This window comes from Piliocolobus tephrosceles, chromosome 20 (assembly GCF_002776525.5).
Source record: "Piliocolobus tephrosceles isolate RC106 chromosome 20, ASM277652v3, whole genome shotgun sequence".
NCBI lineage: Eukaryota > Metazoa > Chordata > Mammalia > Primates > Cercopithecidae > Piliocolobus > Piliocolobus tephrosceles.
Window position 1 is genome coordinate 32,812,211 of NC_045453.1, and position 10,016 is coordinate 32,822,226.

At 50.0% G+C, this 10,016-nt stretch overlaps 2 long non-coding RNA genes across 2 annotated transcripts in view; both read left to right on the forward strand.

The window, feature by feature from the left end:
- The first annotated feature begins 452 nt into the window (after positions 1–452).
- The window catches only part of LOC111555681, a 47,533-nt gene continuing 37,969 nt past the window's right edge, over positions 453–10,016 (forward strand). Inside the window, exon 1 of the long non-coding RNA XR_002735597.3 lies at positions 453–750. This is a non-coding gene — a long non-coding RNA (uncharacterized LOC111555681). The remainder of the gene's footprint in view (positions 751–10,016) is intronic.
- LOC111555682 lies at positions 2,933–4,930 on the forward strand. Its single transcript, XR_002735598.2, has 2 exons — positions 2,933–3,013; positions 4,318–4,930. It is a non-coding gene; the product is annotated as an uncharacterized LOC111555682 (long non-coding RNA).

Below are 10,016 nucleotides of genomic sequence, written 5' to 3' on the forward strand. Positions count from 1 at the left end.
ATGGCATTTATATTCGCTGGAAATAACAGGCTGATTATATATGGCGGAAATGTGCTGGAATTTCTTGAGAAATCAGCACATTGGCTATTGAGGGCTAGCTGCTGATCACAGGTACAGGTTTTGAAGTTAGATTGTCAGGATTAAAATCCAGGCTCTGCCACTGCTGGCTGTGTAGCCTTGAGCAAGTTACGTTACCTCTCTGTGTCTCAGCTTCCCCATCTGTGCAATTTGGACAGTAAGAGTTCCTGTCGCCCAGGCTTGTTGTAAGGATTAAATACCTTCATGTAATGATCAACAAGGTTAACTATGAACATGCTCACAAAGACACACGTGGGCTGTTCTGGTGCAATAGGGACGTGGCCTGGAAACTCATTGCCACGTGGCTTTCGGGACCACAGGGGATTAGACCTCATCGCCGTGCACAGATGGACAAGATCATAAAGAGGAAAATTAGCATCGGGAAACTAGTTATGTATTTAAGACTGAAAGCGGGAGAAATCTGCCGTAGGCATCTTCCCCTTTTCTCTCTTTGTTTCGTCTGCTGAATAGAGGCAGTGCCTCCTCTCCACTCTTGCTTAATTGAGTAAACTCCGTGATCCTAAATGCAAACAAACATGGAGCCAGCACAAACAAGCACGTGCTTCCTGCATGCGCCACTTCTGAGGAGCAGCCTGAGCAACAGGTAAAGCGGCTGGGAGACAGAAACGCTGCAGAAGGCGCCTCCAGGATTTGGCCTGAGAGCCCTGCAAGGTCAGCCCATGTGCTCCTTCTTTGTTAGACTGTTTGTTCATTCATTTGTTTATTCATTCCTTTATTCAAGTGTTTAATGAGAACTTCCATGTGGAAGACAAAGACCTAGCTCACAAAGGGTGCATGGTCTAGGGAGGTAGGCGTGGACAAAGAGTCACGTAGGATGGCAGTGCTGAGATGCGGCAGCCACAGGGAGCTATGGAAGCGGGCAGAAAGAAGACCCCAGAGCTCAGGGAAGGCCTGCAGGGCAAGTAGGGAGTTGTCAGCCCAGCAAAGAGCCAAGAGTGTGAGGAGAAGGTCTGCCAGCGCCTGAAGGGGAGAAGCCACAGTTCACCAACTTCAAGAGTTGATAGAGTTGAAAGCATCATCTCTCCACGGCCAACATCCTGGGCTGTGGCTTTAATTTGGGCACAGTGTGTGCCTGCAAAACCTCGACTGTATTCAGCCTAGTCTGCCATTGATGGAAGGAGAACTGCCCCCAAATTATTTACATTCAAATGTGGAAGCAACTGAAACCCACCAGTAGGAGATTCATTACCGTAATTCCATGGAAATGGAATAATATGCTGTCGTTAAAAGTGTTCAGATCTTTTATGGTTATGATAAATCTAATAAAATCTTGAGAGAATATTAGAATGCATTTTTTAACATTTTCCTATTTTTGTGAAAAAAGCCCCAAATATCTGTATGAGCCTAGATAAATGACAAGAAAGGAAGACAGTAAAATTTTTATAATGGTTATTGCTCAATGGTTGGATTTTTAAAAATACTCTTCTACAATTTCTAAATGTTATGCCCTGAGGATATATTACCTCTGTAGTCAGAAAAATTATGAAAGGTATTTAAAACCCAAATTGGTTTTGGGCATGCAGAATGCTTGGTTATTTCTTAAGTGTAGGAATAACTCCCGCTCTGTCCCATCAGCACACACGTCGCAGGGAGTCTGATGTTGCTTGGTAAGTCTCTTTGGCCATTTCATACTAATTTCCTCTGTTTCCCCGATCGTCTCTCTGAGGTTGGGGCCGGGGATGGGGGTGTACCGTGCCTCCTGGATGTTTGTTTGCTGCCAAAACATCCTCTCCTGTCTCTGTCTCATTGGTGCATTTTGATGAACGTGTATTGCCTGGTCACTGTGTGCTAATCACCAAATTACGAAACATTTGGGCTGAAAGGGAGCTGAGAGATCCTTAAACTCAGTGAACCGTTAGGCCTAAGACACACACACAAACATACACACACACATGAATACACACAAACATACCAACAGCTTGGCTGCTCTAGGTGAAGCATGTGTGTATTTGAGGGAAATTTCCTTCCCCACCCATGGTCATCCATTTGCCCATGAGCAGCTTCCGAGGCAGGTCTGTGAACCCCAACGCCATATAACACAGTGTGGAAAACACAAAGGCTTGCAGCCCTCTCTCTGTGGACGTGGAACACGACTCTGTTTAAAACCCTTCAAAGCCGCCTTCTTGCTGTGTGATGCTGCCTGGGCCAGCAGGGCAGGTCACCACGCTGTCTCTTCAAAGCAGCTCGCTCCTGCCCACGGCGCTGGGCACAAGGGCAGCCACGAGTTGTTTGATTTCTGCCTCCCCAGCAGATGGCTTGGCGCACAGGGGCAGGGCCTGTCTGTCCCTCTCGCGGCTGTGTCCCAGGCTCTGTCCCCATGATGTGACTTTAGACAAGTTCCTCAGCGTCTGTGTGTCCCGGTTCCCTCATTTGTAACATCAGGATATTGATAAGGATCATAGGAATAGGGATGTCCTTACGGGGCCTCATGAAAATGAAGAGTTCTCTGTGATGAGCCTAGAACCGTGGAGGGCAGCAAGTGCGTGCCATGGGAAGTCATCTCTTTATCACAGTTGTCACCGGCAACTATGACAGTTACTAAGGGCAGGGGTCTCCCACCTTCTGCATCCAGGCCTTGCCATTCTTAATCAAAGTTTTCTCCTTTCAAGGACTTTCAATGCCCTGAAAACGGAAAGCCCCTCCTGCCCCTCCACCAGCTGCTGTGGAGTCCTGGACCCCTTGAGCTTGCCTTGCTTAGTTCTTTGCAGGGGCCGCCTTGGATGCCGCCTCACTTCCCTCTTCTTGGCTCTGTGACTGTCAGAGGGGCTGGGCACCAGGTTACTTAATCAGTTCCTGGGTGTTGACCGGCAGGAAAGAGTGGTTTCCGGTTCACATCCCGCCTGCGCCTGGGCGGGTGGAGGTGCCCTGCACTGAGTCTTGTGAAATTTCATGGACTGCGACACCCAGCAGCGCTGTGAGTCCACCCTGAAATCCACAGTGACCCGCGCGGCATGTGCTGGGAATTGAACATTTGGGGGAAGAGTGGGCTTCAGCATATCAGGCCCAGTCAAGTCGTTCCCACAGCTCAGGACCCGATGCTGCAAGCCCGCTTCGCAGCAGCTTGGCTGACTGCAAAGTTTTACAACACAGGGCAAAAACCATTTAACACCTTTAAGGAAATTGGAAATGGGTTTTTCATGTGTGGTGGTGCTGAAAATTGAGAATAATGATAGAATTATTAAAAACAGCCTTCTCGCCTTAGACTCTTAATTGCCTCTGGTCTGTAAAACTGACAAATAAGCACTGTAGAAGCCAGAGATGAAATATTCCCTCCTGAGAGCCTTGGAGAATTGTCTCTGAGTTCTTTGGTTGATGGGTTGTAAAAACTGCTTTCGGGGTAGATGGATGGAAGCAGAAATACAGAGCGGGGAGCTGGGAGCAGGAGACCTGGGCTTGTCTCCTGAGTCTGTTTCCAGTGGGGCCTGAGGCTCCCATGTGAGGGAAAGTTTGAATGGACCAGGCACATGGGCTCCATGGGGTGACAGAGCTGCGGGCTCCATGGTGGGTAGCCAGCATGGGGATGGCTGAGATAAAGACAAGTAGTTTTCCTTCCTGCAGGGCTTCTCAGAGCCTTTAATGTGGTTATAATGATAGAAAACATGTATTAAGTCCTTACCCTGAACCAGAAACAATGCTAAAAGCTTTGCACGTGGCCTCCTTTTTTTTTTTTTTTTTTTTTTGGTCATCATGTGTGAGGGAAGCTTAGGCTTACAGATACGGACTCATTGAGAGTGAGTGGAAGTGTCTGATCTTTAACCCAGTTCTGTCTGACCAAAAAGCCTGTGCTCTAACCACTATGCTTCCCTGCCTCTCTGTCCTGTTCAGAGAACTGTCGAGAAAGCCACGAGATTGTGTATCCAGTGGTCCCATCCTCCTGATTGGAAGATGGCGGCTCAGAAGGCTAGGGCGCCTTCTCCTGTCCTCCGAGTGGTTAGATGCACGTGTCCTCTTCTGTCCTCTGCTCTTCCCACATCCCTGTCTCTCTGGTGCTGTGGTGGTACCCCTTGGATCAGGGGTCACAGGAGCACCTGGGCTGTTTGCATAGTTGTCGGTAAAGGGTGTCCCGTCAAGGTGCCTGCCATCAAAGTGCCTTATTGCTTGAGTCCCAATCTCGGCTCCACAACTCTGTAGCCATGTGACTTTGCACAACTTACTTAGCCTCTCTGTGCCTGAACATCCTTGTTGTAGACAGTAAAGATAATTGTCCCTTACTCCTAGGTTTCACATTGAGTGTTTAGCAAGTTAACGTTTTTAACGTGTGAAGTCATAAGATGCAGGACCGGATGACTGCCCCACCCACAAGGGGTCGAGGATCTTCCCGAATTGCACTACTTGTGGGCCAGGTCTGCCAAGCAGCCCTTGTCAAGATCAAGAAAGGTGATGATGAGTTCCTCCCACAAGGAAACAAGAGCATCAGAGAGACTGGAAAATAATCCCCCAGTGCCTTTTATCAAGTGGCCAGCAGATGGCAGAAGCAAGCCAGGAACAGAGCTTGTGCACTGTGGCTGTGACAGCTACCTTTGAAAATCCCATGGTGTTTGGTGGTCGTATTAAGAGATCTCTAGTGTAGGCGCATCCTGCATTCTAAGCAGGATTCTGAACAAACTCAGAACTGGCTTTGTGGCTGGTACCGAGGACCCAGGGGTCACGGCTGCTCCCCACGGGTGCTGATGCCCATTGGTTTGTGCAAGTTAGTCCCCTGTAGGGAGGACGGGTGGTCCGTCCCGGGCTTTCTGGTCTGTACACCAAGGCCCAGGGATGGAAGTGGGGCCGCGTGTCCCCAGCATTAAACAGGACGTTCTTGATAATAATCCCATAAGGCTTAATGTGATGGGTATGGTCAATCATTCATTCATTCCGTGAGGATTTAGTGAGCAGCTACTCCATGCCTCTGGGCTCCGAGGATGCAGCATGAGTAACACACGCAAGGCCCACGATGACCAGGGGTCTTACCTTCCAGGGAGAGGGAAGAAAATAACTGCTAGGGAGTTAAACAAGACAAAGTAGGAAAGGGCCAGCTGCAAGAATGAAATTAGATAGGAGGCTGGTGGCAGGGGGCAGGGAAGCCTGAAGCACCTGACTGCCCAGAACAAGCCGCACCTGTGAGGAGCTGGGACGGGCACTCCAGGCAGACGGAGCAGCCAGAGCAAACCCTGGGAGGGGGGATGAGCCTCTTGTTGAAGACCTAGAAGGAGGCCAAGGTGGCTGAGCAGAGCACATGAGGCGGAAGGAGGAAGAGCGGGGCCCTGGGCCTGGCTCCCTGCCGGCAGGATTAGGGGTGAGGATTCCACGTGGGACAGTGTGAATGGCCCAATGTGAATGACAAAGCAGTTTCATGCAGCTCAGTCTGTCTGGCTAAGTGCACAGCCCTGAGGATTGGGCTCTGAGCTGTGCAGCTCCTCTGAGTCTGTGGGCCCCTCTCCCAGGAGGATCAGGTTGCCCAGGTCAGCTGGAAATGTCTTTAAGTGAGTCCTTGCTGCGCTGAGGCTGCATCTTGCTGACATCATTTTCCCCCGCAAGCGCTGGTCTCCCGGGGCAGCTGCCCCCTCTCATCTATGCAACTGGCTCCCCTGCCGGGTCGGTGCTGTTTTCTGGGGGCTCGCAGAGAGGCTCGGGCAGGTGGAGCCTGAGCAAGAGGCGCCATCCTCCCCTCCAGCCTGTCACGGCTCCTCCCCGGGGCATGCTTGAAAGCGCAGACATGTTCTTCACATCTGAGAAAGCAGCTAAACTGACAATTCCTGGCAGACTCAGGTTCAAATCCTTATTAGGCTGTTAAGTGAGAGGGGATTTCATTTCCTTCCAGCCGCCCTGGGTCCTGCCACTGAGCAGCTGTCGGCGGGCTCTGCTGTGAGGTTTCCTCTTCCGGTTTTCCCACCTCCCAGGGTAACCTGGTGTGGGGAGGAAGTCGGGGACCTCTGGTGAATGGGAACCTGTGCAAAGAAGGAGCCGAGGGCAGGGAGAGGTGGGATAAGGCCCAGCGTGGGGGCCTGGAAGTGAGGCCAGCAGAGAGTCACTGAAAGGCCCTCGGAGAATACTTTCTGGGGGTGCAGTCAGGAAGCACCTGTTTCCTCCTGTGTGACTCTCACATCACAGCTGTGGACACACGCATATGTACATATATGCACATACAGGAACACACATGTGCACACAGGAACACATGCACACACATGGGCACACACATACACACATGATGAATACACATACAGACACACATTCATATATACATACACACATATACCTATGTATGCACATGTACACTCACACATGCACATGCACGTATAGACCTACAGATACACACAGAAATGTGCATCTTATAGATGTGTACATATACAGTACACATGCGTGCACCCACAAATACTTATGCCCACATCCACATATATGTATAATACATATATACACATATAGGTATATACATTGATATATACTCACATGTTTATGTATAAACACACATCTATATACACATGACTATACATATATGCACATATATGCCCATATACACTTATGCAAACACACACACTGCTATATTTAAATATGCACATGCATGCATATGTACACACATATATACACATTTATACATGCATGTGCATTCATGTACATATACACACATGCACTGACATCAACACACATGCATTACACATACACATAATGTAGATATACACACATATACATACATGCACACATCTATATGCATACATATACATATGTGGATATAGACAGCTATCAGATAGACATACACATACATGCACATATCTGTATGCATGCATATATACATACAGATAAATGCATGTACATTCATATAGATTTCCACATTTGCAAGTGCATATTGGTACACATATGCATACATACACACATGCAGGCATGCATGAATCTTTTTTCCCTCTATATCACACACATACCTTTTGCTGAGGGCTTAGTATTTACTAGGTGTCAGGCTGTGCTCTCTTAATATAAGGTCGCCCCAAAGCAGACCTCGAGCTGAGGATTCGGGTGCAAGTGGCTAACATGGGCGGTGGTCCAGCAGTACCGTGAGGAAGTGGCACTGAAACCTGGAAGGGAGCAAGTCTGGGGAATAGGGTGACCACAGACAAGGCCATCACTGAGGATCTTGGGGTTTGATTTCTCTGGTGGGGGTGTCTAAGCGACTATGTTGCGTCATGTGTCAGAATTGCCCCTGGAGGGCTGGAAAACTCGGTGTTGACCACCACTTCCTGCTCCTGGCCATGACCTCCTGGTGCTTCTAGTTTGCCCAGCACAGGCCATGTGCTCCTGGGGCCAGTGAGGGTCCACAGGCAGAGGCTGGGGACCTGTGCTGCAGGTGATTGAGGTGGGCCCTGGGCCGCCACACCTTCCACACAGGTGCTGCCTCGTGGGTCCTTCACAACAACCCCCGCTTGACAAGGAAGAATCTGGGGCTTGGGGAGGTCTATAGGTTTGAGGGGTGTGATGGGCGAGGCTCATAGCAGAACCAAGTCAATAATCAAGGTTATGTGATTGTAACACATAACATTGTCAGGTAAGTCCTGACAATGACTTGCAAGTGTGAGCCATGCAGGGGGGGACAGGCCTCATGAGTGGTGACAGGAGGTGGTTCAGGGTGCAGTGTTGCACAGCCAGGCATTCTTTGAAGGGCAGCTGCAGTGAAGGGCCTGGCTGCAGAGCCAGCCTGCCTGGGTCCAGATCCCACACTCACCATGTCCTGAGGGAGCTTGGGGGAACTGCCTGTTCCGTCTGGGCTTAGTTTCTCGTCAACACTAAGAAGACTCAGTTGAAACATGTTCATGGTGGAGTGCTCGCAACACCACCAGAGAGCAGGGGATTGTGATCGAGGCCGCCCTGGGAAAGCGCAGGTGCGCTGGGGTGGATGAGTAACAAGGTATTGTGACAGGGCACCAGGTGGCACTCAGCCTCCTTGTGTTTGTAGCACACTTTTGAACACTAGACTTTCTGGTGGCACCTATAGCACCCTTAAAAAGTGAATGCTGCTGCCCAAATTAAATCTGAGCAGACTGAACTGAACGTCCCAGCATAAACTGAGTGTCTCTGCGGCCCCATTTGCCTTGCTCTTAGGTCAGCATCCCGCTAAGAGAAGCAACAGACACTCAAAGCAATTGGAAAAATGACTTGAGTTCATCCAAACCCTTTGAGGAGATCCAGTTGTTTCGACTCCTCTAAACCTCTGTCTGACTTTCCCTCCGATTCTCTCACCGCATATTTCTCCCCTCCCATGGTCTCACTCCAGAGCTTTTCCAGAGCCTTTTCTTTCCCGGAGGCTCCGCGGAGCCAGTCCTCACGGCTCTGGCCTTGTTTTCTGCTCCACGTTTTAGCATGAGGCGGACATAAACGGCAAACGGCAAACGTGACATTTTCTTTAGTGGGTAGGGGAAGGGGAGGGCTGAACGTCAAGCGCCCGAATGCATTTGTCCCTGCCACACACGGTCACTGCCCAGTTACCTTTTGGGAGGCAAAACCCAGTACTGATCCCTCCGCCCACCCCAGTTTTTCCTGATCTAAATTATCTACCTTAACAATGTGTTAACGTTTTACCCAAGTTCACTTAGAATAAGAAAGTGCCTGGAGGTGCCCACTAGAGGGTGGGTGCACGGCAGTGGGCATCTCAGCTCCCTGCCCACTGGGATCCTGCCAGATCATTCAGAGCCGCTCTGCAGTGTCACTCTCCTCCCCTCCCTCCCTTTTCTTGGGGTCTAGCCGTTTCTAGCTCCCATGTTGCTCCTCCCAAGCTGGATGTGACCTAGCTTCTGTCTTTCACCTGTTACCTCATTTGTGCGGTTAACATTTTATGCACATCCCTTACAGTGTAGAAGGAAAACATAATTCCAGTCTGACTGCATTCAGTGCAGTTAAATACTGCGTGTGAACATCCCCATCCAGAAGTTCATCCCATGTAGACTCATTAGAAAGCAGGAGTTGTAAATGTTGGCATTGTGCAAGCCTCCTTAGCATATTGCTATCTAGGCGTTTAAGAGTGTTTTAAGAGATATTTGGAAAATTGGTTGGGGATTTTTTTTTGTTGGCCTGGGAATGTATTAATATTTTTTCCCCGTTCACATAAAGGGATGAAGCCCTGATGTCTGAAAATCTGCTCTCCAAAGTGTTTCCAGGAATTGACAATGTTTGGATAATGAGGGGTGTCCGTACTTTCCTCGACCTAAATTGCTGGTAGAGGGGGATGGTTTTGTATGATTGGGCAAGGTCAGACACAGAATCGAATCAGGAGGAACAGGACCTGACGTGATGAATCCCCGCCTCACCTTGCCATGAACAAGAGACAGAATAAATGCCCCAGGAAGCCTGCACCATGAACGCTTGATGGCAATCCTTTCTTAGGGCTTTGCTGCTCGCTGTCAGGCAGCAGCCACACTGCCCAGGGCGGTGGGGAAGGCGTTTTGCAGTCACACCGCAGCAGGAGGCTGGTCACATCCAGGGGCTCCACCAAGCCAGGATGCAGAGCTCAGCCTGTCTCATGGCACAGGCTCAAGGTGCTCAGAGCTTATAATTCATTAGACGCACAGCTGATTGATTTTTTTCAAGGCTGGCACTCAAGCTGGGTGCCAGAGAAGACGATGAATCTGCAGTGCCAAAGTGCTGCCTGGCCTGTCAGGAACCAGCTGCAGCTGGGATTCGATTCTCTGCACCCTTCCCCACAGCAAGCTGGGGTAGCCACGAGCCCTGCCTGTCCAACATGGGATCAGGCGGGCATGCCTGCTGTGTCTGGCAGCCTCGACACCCCCAGATTCTGCTGGAAGATGCTCGTGGCCCGAAAGCTCATTTTGTAGTCACTGTACCCTGAGATGCAGCTTCTGCGCTGGCAGGATTAACGCAAACAGAATCTGCTTGGCTCATTCCTTGCCGGGTCTCAACAGGCCTGCATCGTCACTGCCTGCCAGGGAGAGCCACTC